At 40.5% G+C, this 15,735-nt stretch overlaps 1 long non-coding RNA gene across 2 annotated transcripts in view; it reads left to right on the top strand.

The window, feature by feature from the left end:
* LOC141574068 (uncharacterized) overlaps positions 1–15,080 on the top strand; it is an 83,447-nt gene extending 68,367 nt beyond the window's left edge. For both annotated transcript variants that reach the window (XR_012500676.1, XR_012500675.1), the window contains one exon: positions 11,773–15,080. This is a non-coding gene — a long non-coding RNA (uncharacterized LOC141574068). The remainder of the gene's footprint in view (positions 1–11,772) is intronic.
* The last annotated feature ends 655 nt before the right edge of the window (positions 15,081–15,735 follow it).

Raw genomic sequence — 15,735 nt, 5'->3', positions numbered from 1 at the left:
CTCTCCCAGACTTCGGACAATACTATAGAGCTACAGTCATCAAGACAGCATGGTATTGGTACAAAAACAGACATATAGACCAATGGAACAGCACAGAGAGCCCAGAAATGAACCCACAAACTTTTGGTCAACTAATCTTCGACAAAGGAGGCAAGAAAATACATTGGAATAAAGACAGTCTCTTCAGCAAATGGTGTTGGGAAAACTGGACAGCAGCATGTAAAGCAATGAAGCTAGAACACTCCCTTATACCATATACAAAAATCAACTCAAAATGGATCAAAGACTTAAACATAAGACAAGATACAATAAACCTCATAGAAGAAAATACAGGCAAAACATTATCTGACATACATCTCAAAAATGTTCTCCTAGAACAATCTACTCAAGCAATAGAAATAAAAGCAAGAATAAACAAATGGGGCCTAATGAAACTTACAACCTTCTGCACAGCAAAGGAAACCATAAGTAAAACAAAACGACAACCTACGGAATGGGAGAAAATTTTTGCAAATGAAACCGACAAAGGCTTGATCTCCAGAATATATAAGCAGCTCATATGACTTAATAAGAAAAAAACAAACAACTCAATCCAAAAATGGGCAGAAGATCTGAACAAGCAATTCTCCAAGGAAGAAATACAAATGATCAATAGGCACATGAAAAAATGCTCAATATCACTAATTATCAGACAAATGCAAAGCAAAACTATGATGAGGTATCACCTCACACCAGTCAGAATGGCCATCATTCAAAAATCCAGAAATGACAAATGGAGAGGTTGTGGAGAAAAGGGAACCCTCCTACACTGCTGGTGGGAATGCAGTTCAGTGCAGCCACTGTGGAAAACAGTATGGAGATTCCTCAAAAGACTAGGAATAGACTTACCATATAACCCAGGAATCTCACTCCTGGACATATATATATAGGAACCCTACTTCAAAAAGACACCTGCACCCCAATGTTCATAGCAGCACTATTTACAATAGCCAAGACATGGAAGCAGCCTAAATGTCCACCAACAGATGACTGGATAAAGTGGTGGTACATTTATACAATGGAATACCACTCAGCCATAAAAACTGACAACAACGCCATTTGCAGCAACATGGGTGCTCCTGGAGAATGTCATTCTAAGTGAAGTAAGCCAGAAAGAGAAAGAAAAATATCATATGAGATCGCTCATATGTGGAATCTAAAAAAACCAAAAACAAACAAAACATAAATACAAAACAGAAACAGACTCATAGAACAGAAACTTGTGGCTGCCAAGGGGGTGGGGGGTGGGAAGGGACAGACTGGGATTTCAAAATGTAGAACAGATAAACAAGATTATACTGTATAGCACAGGGAAATATATACAAAATCTTACGGTAGCTCACAGCGAAAAAAATGTGACAATGAATATATATATGTATGTTCATGTATAATTGAAAAATTGTGCTCTACACTGGAATTTGACACAACATTGTAAAATTATTAAAAATCAATATAAAATGTTTAAAAAAAAAGATAAAAATAAGGTGAAAGACTTATACATGGGGAACTACATAGTAGCACTATATACAATAGCCAAGACATAGAAACAACCTAAATGTCCATTGACAGATGACTGGATAAAGAAGCTGTGGTATATTTAGACAATGGAATACTTCTCAGCAATAGAAAAGATTAAAATAATGCCATTTGCAGGAACATGGATAGACCTGGAGGTTGTCATCCTAAGTGAAGTAAGCCAGAAAGAGAAACAGAAATACCATAGGGTATCAGTCATATGTGGAATCTAAAAAGAAACAAAAAAGAGGATGCTAATGAACTCGTCTACAAAATAGAAAGACTTGCAGACATAGTAAACAGTCTTACGGTTACTGGGGGAAAGTAGGTGGGAAGGGATAAATTTGGGAGTTTGAGATTTGCAAATGTTAACCACTATATATAAAAAGAAAAAACATCTCTTCCGTATAACACAGGGAACTATATTCAATATCTTGTAATAACCTTTAATGAAAATGAAACTAGGTCTGTATGCACGACTGGGACATGGTGCTGTACACCAGAGACTGACACGTTGTAACTGACTGTACTTCAACAGAAAAAGAAAAATGGGTTTCCTATGTACACATGTTTATTTTTAAAATAGTTTAAAAGATAATACCCTAACCCCTCACTGAGAAAAAAATAATCGTTCACGTTTTTATAAACAGCTTGTATTTTTTTCTGAGTACACACACCTTGGCATTTTTTAAGAAAAATGCTATCAGAATATACATTCTTTTTGCAACCTATTTCTTTTCCAAAGATTATACCTTGTCTCTCTTTCATCTAAATAATCATACTTCTATAACACTACTTTTTATAACTGTACATGTTCCCTTGTGTGGCTATACTGTAATTTACTTTAAAAATTATCTGTAATTGAAGATTTAAGCAATGGAGCATAGAGATTAAAAACAGAGGCTTTGGAATCAGAGAAACCAGCCTTCAAATCCCAGATCCATTACTTGCATTTTGGTACCATGTAGAGTTTCCTACCTCTGCTGTAAAAAAATCAGACTTGCAGCTAATTCTTTCTACCTCACAGATGTGTTGTGAAAATTAAAAGAGAAACTGTATGAAAAGCACTTAGCAGAGTGAATGACATAGTAAATGCAGTTTACATGTCGTTAGTGTTATTACTAAATTATTACTGTCATTATCATTATTTTTGGTGTAGAATGTGTGGGCACAAGAGAGAACAAAAGAACACATATGGGAAAGAAATGCTCCTCCACCGGGGGAAGTGACGGCTAACATGGTGAAGTGTCTGTCTTGTCCCACATACAGTTTTAAGTTCTCTATACACATTAACGCGTTCAGTCTTCATGCAAAGCATACTATTACTAAACTCATTTTACAGATGAGAAAACGGAGGCATGGTGACCCTAAGTAACTTGTTGCACTCAATCTTTCTTTGGAGCCCATGTTCTCAAAGACTAGGTTCTGTTGGCCACCTAAACAAACTTTCCAATTACTTCCCAAACCTGAAACTGGTCTGGTCTAGTAGGTTGAGAACGCCAATGTGGCCCCTAAATTTTTTTTGCCAGTATTGGTGTAAAACTGTATTATATTAAAAAAAAAAAGAAAAAGAAGAAAATTGGAAAGGACAGCGGGAGAAAATAAAAGCTGCATTTTGATGATGACCACGTTTATTCCTGTTCAACATACTGGTTGTGCAGAGACTAACACATTACATCCTCACAGGGACCAGCTGCAGGTTTTGTTACTTTCTCCAGTAGGTGGGAGAGGCCAAGAAACTTTCTCAAACCAGCACAGCCAATGTAATGGAGCTGTGATATGAACCAGGACCAAATAGGACACCAGCACTGACCCTTAATTGCTACCCTGGACGGTTTCCATGGAGTAGCCCCCAGCATAGGGCGGCTGCAGGACTCGTACAGCTGGAAGGTGGGAAGCCCTGAATGCCAGCTAGAGAGTTAAAACCCCTTCTCCATAGTCAGTGACTCTTCGGATGAGTGAGAAACTTTCTCAACAGGCCGAAAGAGCTGCAAAGTGGAGATGGTGGTATGCGGCCACTATTCGTTTATTTAGTCAGTGAATATGTTTTGAATACCTACAGTGTGCAAAATAGCGGACAGAAGGATGAATAAAGTGGACAGGGTCCCTGAAGGCAGTCAGTGTGCACTCCAGGGAGGGAAGTGTCGCTAGATACCCGGGTTCAACCAGGTGAAATCTGCAGAATTTAATACGCTGTGTACTGAGTATATTAGCTTTATTTTAGGAAGCGTGAACAACACTGAGAACCCAAAGATGAGGGTTGATGCCAGTGGCTGACAGATTCCCACAAATGAACTGACATACGAGAGGAGAAAGCCATTTTCTGTGTTTTAAATATTCCCTTCCTGTCACATTCCTGCTGCTGTGCCTCCAATATCATGAACAACAGAAGGAAATAGAAAGAAATGAACACAGCAATATTAGTTTTGCAGCTTGGGCTGTGTAAGGCATCAAGACATTCTCATTTCCTCACCAGCAATACTGTTCACACAGCTGGGTCTGCAGGACGCACACATCAACAATTTGTCAGGGAATTATTTGATGTTTAATACCACCACCAAATCATTTGCTTTTGGAAGAAGGTGGGAATTTAACTCCAAAATGTATTTTGGGAATAATTTCCAAACACCACCAAAACACAAAGGAACCTTGGACAGTTACAGTCCCTAGTTTATTTTTAATAGACTCCTAGATTATAAAACCATGCCAGATTTGTGAGTTTTCATGTTAGAAGCTTCCAGAGGGTCTCTCACTGGAGCATCATCAGCAAACAGAAGAAATTTATGAGAATGCAGGACAGGTCACTGGCAGGTCACACCTATTAAACCCGAGTATCCTCTGGTCCACTCCAGGGTGGCAACCTGTTCCCTGCTGCCCAGCCAAGTGCCTAGAGTAACCGTGCCCCAGAGGACTTGAGTCTTACCCATGAGAATAAGTTACTTTTGTTCTAAGCCAATGAATTTGGTTGCGTGTGTATGTCTGTGTGTAGCATTATTCTGCCAATAACTAACTGATACAGTTTTAATTCATAATTCCCTTCATTTGTGTTCCCTTGTTGGGGGCAAGGGAGACATATGTTTACACTCTTTGAAACTTAAAGGAGGAATCAGGGAGGATTTTCTTTCATTAAGACAATAAATTAACCTACAAAACACTGAAAAGTAGTAACAATGACATGACGTTATTTGAAAATCATGTTTTTCTTCCCTCACTGCTAGGGTGATTTAAGTTGATTTCTTTGCTGCATTGGAATAAATCCCTGGTCCTTCCCTAGGAATTGTTGACTATCTGTAAGAGTTAAGGCCAGGGCAAAGTGAGTAGCTGCGATTAATCAAAAGTCCTTGGCCAGGTAAAGCTTTGGTTTCTTTTTTGCTTGGACTATGAGATATTCAAGGGTGGGGCTGTGATTTTTGCCTAATGTGCAGCCAGCGTGGTCTTTGTGAAACACTAAACTCATACCCTCCTCGCTGTCTCCATCAGCTTTTGTTTCTTTTAAAAAATGTTCCTTTCTCTACATTGAGATACCATCTCATACTCATTAGGACAATCACTATAACACACACACACACACACACACACACACACACACACACACACACACACACACACAAAAGCAGTGCCAAGATGGCAAAACAGAAGGACACACTCTCGCATGAATACACCAAGAATTGTATCTACAGACCCATCCATTCGCACAGAACACCTACTGAATTTAGGCAGATAATCTCTTACTTCAAAATATAAGGAGATTCTTCACAAAAACCAGTAGGAGAAAAAACAAGGAAATCGGTCCGGGACCTATCCTGTGGGGAGGGAGTGGCAAAGGAGGAAAAGCGCTCTCACGCAGTGATGCCCCCTCTTCAGCCGGGAGGTTGGTGGGGACAGGAAGGGATTCACAATGGCAGGTTTGGCTATACATTACGGCACAGTACGGCCCATGTACTGCACACAGACATGGGGCTGAAGTCTGCGATGACCCTGCGGCACACCATGGATCCAGGTGTGTGACTGCACACTCACTGCAGTGGGTCATGGTGCCTGATGCTGGCAGACCTATGCTAATGGCCCCGCGGGTGCAGAGCCTGGGGGACACCAGAGCGGGCTGCCAACACTCCCCCAGCTGAGGCAGGGACAGGCAACATCAACAGAGTACTTTGTAAGCCCACATAACACATGACGGACACTGCCATGGAGGGCACTGCCCCGTGACCGTATCCTGCAGAGGTATTCTTGGTGGCTTTTCTTCCTGGCTGAAGCACTCCAACCCCACGCACTGCACACTGCAGCTCAGAAATGGGTCTGGAAGCCTCTGTTCCAACAACAGAGGAGAAGACCTGGCCCCCATCAGGGCTCTGACAACCACAGAACAAAAAGGAACCACCACGCTCAGCAACCACCACCAGGGCAGGCTCTGGTCACAACACAAGCCACTCCCCCAGTCAGAGGGCTAATAGCCAACACACACATAAGAAAGACATGGCAACCATCAATTCTAAAAACAGCCCTTGTGACAAAATTATCAGATGTGCACAGGAACATACCCAACTCAAAAAAAACCCAGCTCTTCAAGACCAGGTAGATAACTGATGCTCCTAAATTCATAGAGTCAGAGAAATACAAGTAAAATGAAGAAGCAGAGGAACCACTCCCAATCAAAAGAACAAGAGAAGTCTCCTGAAAGAACAGAAAATGAAATAGACCTCGACAGTCTACTAGATCACGACTTCAAAAAGGGGGAGATAAAAGCACTGACGGGAACAAGAGAGACTATGAATAGAAATGCAGAATACTATAAAAAGGAACTAGAAACTATAAAGAGGAGCCAATTAAAAGGAGAAAATTCAATGGCTGAGCTAAGAGCCAAGCGAAAAGTAGTCAGGAGCAGACTAGATGATGCAGAGGAATGAATAAGCGACTTAGAAGACAGGACAACAGAAGTCACCCAATCAGAACAGCAGACAGAAAGTGAAAACCAATGAAAGCAATACAAGGGACATAGGAGATAATATAAAGCGTGCCAATCTATGCATAATAGGGGCCCAGAAGGGAAAGAAAGAGAAAAGGGGATTGAAAAGATATCTGAAGAAATCATGACTGAAAACGTCCCAAACCTAAAGAAAAAAAAACACCTATCCAAGTACAGGAAGCACAGAGGGTCCCAAACAAGAAGAATCCAAACAGACCTACACCAAACCACATTATAATTAAGATGGCCAAAGTTAAAGATCAAGAAATGATTCTAAAGGCAGCAAGAGAAAAACAGTTACAAAGGAACCCTCATAAAGGTTCTCAGCTGATTTCTCTACACAAACACTACTGGCCAGAAGGCAGTGGCGAGATATGTTCAAAGTTCTGAATGAGAAAAAGCTGCAACCTAGGATACTCTAACCGGTAAGACTATCTTATAGAATCGAAGGAGAAAGAACTTCACAGACAAGCAAAAACTAAAAGAATTCAGCAATACTAAACCTACCCTAAAAGAAATGTTGAAAGTTCTACTCTAAATAGAAGAGAAGCAGGACCCTATAGAAATGAGAAAACCCAAATGGGAAGTGCAGTAGCTACAATGAGTTGCAAGAGAATAAACATGAAGATGGGAAAGAGGACATGAAAATCATTAAAGGTGGGTGAAGGGAGCACAAAAATGTAGACTGTTTTCCTTTTTTGCTCTTTTTAGGATGTGTCTGAGCTTATATGACTATCAGTTTAAAGCAAACAGATAAGCAGAAGACCTAAACAAGCAATTCTTCAATGAAGATCTACAAATGGCCAATACGCACATGAAAAAATGCTCAATATCGCCAATTACCAGAAATGCAAATCAAAACTACAATGACGTATCACCTCATACCAGTCAGAATGACTATCATTAAAAAGTCCACAAACAATAAATGCTGGAGAGGGTGTGGAAAAAGGAAACCCTCCTACACTGCTGGTGAGACTATAGTTTGGTGCAGCCATTATGGAAAACAGTAAAAAAATTAAAAATACACTTATCCTATGATCCAACAATCCCACTGCTGGACATATATCTGGAGGGAACTCTAATTTGAAAAGATACATGCACCCCAATATTCACAGCAGCAATAGTATGCAATACCCAAGACATGGAAGCAACTTAAATGTCCATTAACAGATGACTGGATAAAGAAGTTGTGGTATGTTTATACAATGGAGTACTATTCAGCCATACAAAAGAATAAGATAATGTCATTTGCAGCAACATGGATGGACCTGGAGATTGTCATTCTAAGTGAAATATGCCAGAAAGAGAAAAATACCATATGATATCACTCATATATGGAATCAAAAACAAAAGAAAATAAAGAAGACACTAATGAAGTTATCTACAAACTGAAACATATTCACAGACATAGTAAACAAATTTATGGTTACAGAGGGGAATGGGGTGGGGAAGGAAAAATTGTGAGTTCGAGATGTGCAAATACTACTATATATAAAATAGATTTAAAAACACATTTCTTCTGTATAGCACCAAGAACTATATTCAAAATCTTGTAATAACCTACCTGTAATAATGAAAAAGAATATGAAAACAAATATATGTATGTATATGTATGGCTGAAACATTATGCTGTATAACAGAGATAGACACAGTGTAACTGACTATGCTTCAATAATAAAAAAAAAATTAAAAAACACAAATGTTGGTGAGGATGTGAGGAAAGTGGAACCCTTGTGCTTCGTTGGTGGGAATGTAAAATGTTGCAGCTCATATAGAAAGCAGTTTGGTAATCCCTCTAGAAATTAAAAACATAGGACCACCACCTGATTCAGCAGCCTCCCTTTTGGGTGTTTATTCAAATTATCGAAAGTAGAGTCTCAAAGAGATATTTATACACCCATGTTCATATCAGCATTATTTACAATAGCTAAACCGTGGAAGCAACAGAAATGTCTGTTGATGGGTGAATGGATAAACCAAATGCGGTATATACATCTGATAAAATACTACTCAGCCTTAAAAAGGAAGGAAATTCTGATACCCGCTACAACACAGATGAACCTTGAAGATACTACGCTAAGTTAAAAAACCCAGTAACAAAGAGAAACACTGCAGAATCCACCTGTGTGAGGTCCCTACAGCCGTCAGGTCTATAGAAGCAGAAAGTAAACATGGTGGTTTCCAGGGGCCAAGGTGAGGGGAGATGAGATGCTGTTGAATGGTTACCACGTTTTAGTTTTGCTGAATGAAAAGGGTTCTGGAGATTGGTTGCACAACAATGTGAATGTACTTAACACTATTACACGGTGCACTTCAGTTGGTTAAGATGGTTAATTTTTTTATGTTATATGTATTTTACCACAATTTAAAATATGTTTCTTTCCAACATACGATTAAAGCTGAGGTGGTCTGAAGGTATAGCCAGACAACTTTTTCCTAGTCATTTTTTAAAGTATTGACAGAAGGGCAAGGACCCTTGTCCCAGCCGCACTCCCGATTAATGGCAGATGCGTTGCCGTGTGTCTGTGTGGACAACCGTTACATCCTGATGACTTGAAGGTTCCTCGACTATTTCATTTTTGGCAGCTGAATAAAGAATGACATCGTGTGAATGAATATTTTATGAAGGAGACGTGGCAGCTGTGGAACACGAATACCTGCTTGACTTTTACCGCAGCGAGCAGTGTAATGTCAGACTGTCACCTTGTTTTAGCCGACAAGTTCAGTGGCTACGAGGTGTCTGGGTCCGGCTGTCTAACAGGGAAATCAGAGTTTTTATTCCCATCTGAAGGCATCTGATCCAATAAGGTGAGCTAGGAATTAAAAGACTTGACTAAACAGTAATTAAGAAATGGCTGTTCTAACTAATCCCTTCAAAGGCAGGAGAGTCAAGATTTTGTTGCATTAGTTCAAGTTATATATTGCAGGTTTGGACCGGAGGAAATTTCTTTCATTCAACAGAAGGGAAATAGTTGTTAGAAGCTGATGCCAATTATATAGTTTGAAGGATCTGTGTTTTTAAAAGTGGCTTTAAAGTTTTTCTGGTTCAGCACCTGTGGGAAAATAGAGGCACCCTGGAAGTTTCTTCAGATGCATCACTGATGAATGTTTTGCACCAACATGATCAAATGACTTAGCATTATATGCAATGAATGTTGCACCAGAGTCCAAGTGACCAGGGTTCACCTTGACTCTCCCCTAATTTTCTTCACCTGTTTAATGGATCTGGGTAAGCAGTTGACGGGCTCTTAGATCCTGGGTTCACAGGATCTAAGATCCGAAGCTGAGTCCACAGACTAGCAGCATAGCATCACCTGGGTGTTAGTTAACGACACAACATCTTGGCCCACCCCAGACCTGCTGGATCAGAACCTGTACTTTAACAGGCTCTTTAGGTAAACTGAATGCATATGAATTTTTGGGAGGTGCTACCCTAGACCAATGGTCCTCCAGCTTCAGTCTTCTTACTTACCACTTTCACAGTGTTTTACATAACTGTATACTATTATTTAATTGATGCCTCTTAACTGATTTTTAAACTCAAATACATTTATTGAAAACTAAGAAGTATCATTTGCTGGATGTACAATGTGATTGCATAAAAATTTACAATGAAATAAAATGATAGTACTGTATTTCTACAGGTTACTTGACACAGTTGTGAAGATTAAATGAGTTATTAAGTGTTAAGTGTGGGAACAATACCTGGCATATAATAAAGGTCCTCATCAGTTGTCCTTCTAAACGTTAAGTCATACTAAGTCACTACTTCATTAACCCCCTCATGGCTTCCCATCTCACACACAAGGCAATGCAGACGCCTTTGTAACTTGGCCTCCAGCAACCATTCTGACCAGACCTCCTATCATTCTCTCTTCTGCCCACTTCACTGCAGTCACCTCAGCCTCCTTGCTTTCCCTGGGATATACCAGACACATGCTGCCTCAGGACATTTGCACTTGCTTCCCTTCTGCCGGGAACACTCTGGTTCCAGATATCAACTTGACTTGCTCCTTGATTTCACTGAGGTCTCTGATCCAGTCTCTACCCAGTACCCTTTTTATTTTCCTTTCCAGCATTAGACATCAGTATTTATGTTTTATACTCTTTCTCTCTCTCTCCACTACAGTACAACCTCCAAGAGAAAAATGTTTTCCTCGCAGCTAAATACCCGGCAACTAGAACAACCCTGACACTTAGCAGGTGCTTTGCTTAATAAATAACTGAAAAATGGATGAATAAATAAATGATAAAAATTATGTTAGTTTAATTGTTTTAGTTAATTCTTGCTGGATAACAAACCACCACCCCAAAACTAGTGGCTTAAATCAAAGACAACCTCCTTTGCTGAAGCCTGTGCGGTTGGGCAAGGCTTGGAAGGGAACATTTGTCTCTGTGTCACTCTTTGCCAGCTGGGTCAGCTCAAAAGCTGGGGCAGAAATTAATACATTACTTAATCCTGGTCTAATCAGGAAGCTTCTGTTGGGCTTTTATACAAAGTACACAGCTCCAAGAGTCAGATCTCAGTTCAATGTGAAAATCATCAAGTTAAAGCAGTCTGAAGACACAATAGATGCCTGGGCAGGAAATGAAGTGATTTCCACTGATTCTTTTTAAAATATGCTGCGTGACCACAGGACACAAGTATTATGGGGGATTCCGACACTGGAAAACATGTCCATTCTATTTCCTTCGACTCCCAAGGGCTCCAGCTTCTAAGAATCGACAGTATAGTCCACTGCTTCCCCAGACTTCACAGCTAACCATGCTGATAAAGGTTTTTTCTTTTCTATTGGGAGCCCTAATATTCTTATCACACAGAAGAGTGGTTGAGGACCTAATTAGTCTGCAAGGGAGATACATATCCTGGTTCAATTAAATTACACAGCCCTGCAAAAAACAATTACTTATTTTTTAATAGGTACAGTAATATGTCTGGAAACAGCATTAATTGAAGTAGAGAGTTAAAGCCGGAGACAGAGGTAGAAGGTCGTGTGTTGTTTCATGATCAATGGCTCAGCTCCTGGATGTGCTGGTGGGAGCTGAGGATTTCACCAGGCATCTCTGATGCTGCGCGAGTAACTGAGAAGCACAAATAAATGAGGGGAGAGATTTATTATCACGGCTCTCAGTCTTTATCAAATTAAAACTTTGGAGTCTTATTTTTTAATACCTTGAGAAAGGTTATCATGACAGAAAGAGTACTCTATGCTCAGCAATGCTTTTCACATTTGTATGTTTAATAATTGCAGATATATTTATGGACAGCAGGTCGGTGAAGAACTCAGGACTGAGACACATGGATGCAGACCTGCTTCTTAGCAGCACTGTGACCCGGAGGAAGTTGCCAAGCTCTCTCAGCCAGCCCCGTGTTTCTCATCTTCAAGGTGGTGATAACCTAGTGTCAGCCTACTGGAGACGTTATGAAATAACCTGATGCATTTAAAGTTCTTAGGACATAGCTGTTGCTCAGTACGTGATGATGACAGGCAACTCGTTCTGACTACTGAACAGCTGTTTCTGACGCATGTATACCGAAGACCCCTTTCAAATAGTCTGCAGACCTTAGGATGTTCAGCCCTTATGCACATTTATACTTCCATCCACTTACGTGTCTCCCTATCATTTAAGAAAATTTAAAGAGTTTCATCGTCTACCATCTGTTCTAGGCGAACTATCCACTTCCTAAAATTAGCATAAGAGCTAGACATTAATAAGACAGATAAAACACAAAATGTTACCTATACATTCAGAGCTTAATAAGTAGTAGGTAACTGTCCTAAAATGATATGCAGGTGTTTGGCCAAATAAAACTGGGGATACATTAATAATTTCAATTCCATTTGTTAATCTAACAAAACTCTTTGTTGGTCAATTAGCCAATCATTCGTTTATGACGAAACCAAGATTAAATATCTTGCTCACCAACAATTTCACTCCAGTGAGACTCACAAGACTGTGTTGAATGGAGACAGTTGAGTTTCCTAATTGGCTTATAAGGCATATCCAGGCAACTCAACTTCAACCAGTCACTGGCATTCTGATAAATCAGTATTGCCAGGTTGCTCACAGTCCCCAAGAGTTAGCTAATATTACCAGCCATTTTGCAACTGTAGTAAAAGGAATCTTTCATGAGCTACTTGAAATTTGAAGATAATATAAATACACAGGAAATTTAAAACCTCTACTTGAAGGTATGGCTTAGTGTGAACAGGGGCAAAATTATTCAGCCCCGTGTTTTGAACCCGATTTCTTAATCTTGGTGCTACTGACATTTGGGCCGGACCATTCTCTGCTGCGGGGCCTGTCCTGTGCGTTGTAGGGTGGCCTCCACCCACCAGATGCCAGTGATGCCTCCTCCTCAGTGTGACAACCAAAGTGTCTCCACACATTGCTAAGTGTCCCCTGGGAGGGAGGGAAAAAAATCACCCCCTGTTGAAAACCACTGTCCTAAACCAATGATTCCAGTAATTTTTTTTTCTTTCTTACAGAACCTCCCTTCTTTTTTTTTAAATTGAAGTACAGTCAGTTACAATATGTTAATTTCTGGTATACAGAATAATGTCCCAGTCATGCATATATATATGTGTGTATATATGTGTATGTATATGTGTGTGTGTATGTATATATGGATACACACACACATATATGAAAACATATATATATATTCCAAAATTTTTGAAAGCAATAAAGATCCCTGCTAGTCCCTGTAATTTGATTGCATCACAGAAGAAAAGCAAAATCTTGTACTCATGACACTTACTATATTCCTGAATCCTACCTCATCTTTCTCTTTTTCCTCATTCCTGCCTTATACTAGGATTTTTTTAAGTTTAAAATTTCCCCTGGATTGAAAAGTTAATGGCAATAGCATAGTTTATTCAGCGAGGTATGTCCCCTGCTGAATAATAGGTGGGTGCAATTTGATTGGCCGTAAAAGTCATGCATTATAAAGTGCCCAGCATTTGAGAAAATGGTTATAAAAATCTAAATCCCTACTGCAGTACAATGAGCAATAATAAGGTTTGAGTTGTGAGATAAGAGGAGTGAAATACGTCGGGAGCATCTGTATTAACTACGTGGTCTGCAAAGCTTGTGGAAGCGGAATAGGAAAATGCAGTACGGATGGTGAACGTCCCACCAGCCGAGCGGTAACAACAGTCTCAGGGAGCAAGGCTCCCGCCTTTCGGGCGCAGCCTCTTGTCCCTCGGGACCTACATGCCGTGGTCCACGTGTGGGATGTGTTCTGTGTCTTTGATGCCGACGTACTTCAAGGACTGTGTGACAGAGTGCCAGTGCTTTCTGCTTGGGGTCGGAAACCCAGGAAACAATAAACGTTTATGGAAGGCGGTAAAACTTTAGGGCTCCATTCACAACAAACGTTAAACACATGACGTCCTGCTGAAGCACAGGCATCGCTGGGGCCCTGCGCGGCCACGCTCCCCCTGCGCGGCCGAGGCTCCGGCTGGGGCTCCGGCTGGAGGGGACAGGCTTCAGGTAGAAGAAGGTTCTTTTCCCTCTTTGACAACAGGCAGCCCCCATGGCCCAGGGGCTGTTACTGTTGGAAAGGCCTTTGAGCCCAAATGTTTTACATAGGGTTCCTAATTTTCTCTTGTTTTAGGGGCTTCGCTCTGGCCCCCCCCCCCCCCAGGTTCTCTAACTTTCCCGACCACCCTCGCGGTGCCGTCCCGTGTCCCGAGCCCTCTCCTGAGTTCCAGGCGTCCGTCTTCAACCATCTTGAAGGCATATCCATGGAGACATTTACTGGGAATCTTTCTCAACCTTACGTGTTCAAAACTGCACCAAACCAGCTTTCTTCTGAGTATTCCCACTTCTCAGCTGTTACCGACTCAGCTGGTCAAGTAAGAAACCCTGGGATCTTCCCTGATTCTGCTCTGTTGCCCAATCCTCCTTCCCACACGGTTAGCGCTCTCATCTCTGCTTCCAGAACAGAGCCTGTATCTGCCCACTTCTCTGCATTTTCACTGCTCCCCACCTTGTTGAAGAAACCTGTATGTCCCCAGTGAGGACTGCTGGCCCGTCTGCTTCCAGCCCTGCCTTCTGACAGCCCATTATGTCTTTACACAGCAGAGTCATAAGAAAGCAAAAAGAAATCAAAGTCAGATCACATCATTTTCCTGCTTAAAAAGAAAAACCAGGGGGAGGTGCCAAGATGGCAGAGCAGAGACTCACAGCTCGCCCTCTCGCACAAACACACCGAGAGTTACATCTACAACCCACTGCACCACACAGAACGCCGACTGAACTCTGGCAGTGTCTCTCACTTCGAAATATAGGAGAATTCTCACAAAATCCAATCAACAAGTTCATACTGTAGAACACAGGGAACTGTATTCAATACCTTGTAGTAACTTATGGTGAAAAGGAATATGAAAATGAGTATGTGTGTGCTCATGTATGACTGAAGCCTTACGCTGTGCACCAGAAACTGACACACTGTAAACTGACTATACTTCAATTAAAAAAAACATATATGTGTATATATATGAAAAAAGAAAGAAAAACCAAACTCACAGAAAAAGAGATCATATTTGTGATTCCCAGGGGTACGGGGAGGGGAGGGGGAGTGGGTGAGTGTGGTCAAAAGGTGCGAACGCAGTCATAAGATACTTAAGTACTAGGGATGTAATACTACATAAGGGTGACTACAGTTACCACTTCTCTATTGTCTGAAAGTTGTTAAGAGTTGATCCCAAGAGTTCTCATCACAAGGACAAAATTTTTTTTTCTTTTCTTTTTGTATTTATATGAGATTTGGGATGTTAACTAAATTATCGCAGTAATCATTTCACAATATATGTAAGTCAAACCCTTATGCTGTACACCTGAGACATCCACAGTGCTGTACGTCAATTATATTGCAAATAAAACTAGAATAAAAGCTAGAGAACTAGAAAAAAATAATTTTAGGCTATTTCAATAAAATTCTGATGGGTAAGGGCCGGGAATAGATTCTTTCAATATATTTTACGATCAGCAGGCCTTTTTAAAGCTTAGGTCTTCTATTTTGTCCTCCGAATGATGACAAAGGGAGAAGAAAAAGAAAGGTGGTTAAAGGGACAGAAAATAGGTCATTTGGAAGAGAGTTTTTAAAAAAAATTTTCTACCTTGAAAAAGAAAAAGTTAAAAAGAAAAAGCAAAACCTTTGTTGTGATCTGACAGGGGCCTATTAAATCACCCCTGCTTACCCTCAA

Source organism: Camelus bactrianus, chromosome 19 (genome assembly GCF_048773025.1).
Source record: "Camelus bactrianus isolate YW-2024 breed Bactrian camel chromosome 19, ASM4877302v1, whole genome shotgun sequence".
Classification (NCBI taxonomy): domain Eukaryota; kingdom Metazoa; phylum Chordata; class Mammalia; order Artiodactyla; family Camelidae; genus Camelus; species Camelus bactrianus.
The sequence above is the reverse complement of the archived record's forward strand: the minus strand, read 5'-3'. Positions and strand labels throughout refer to the sequence as shown.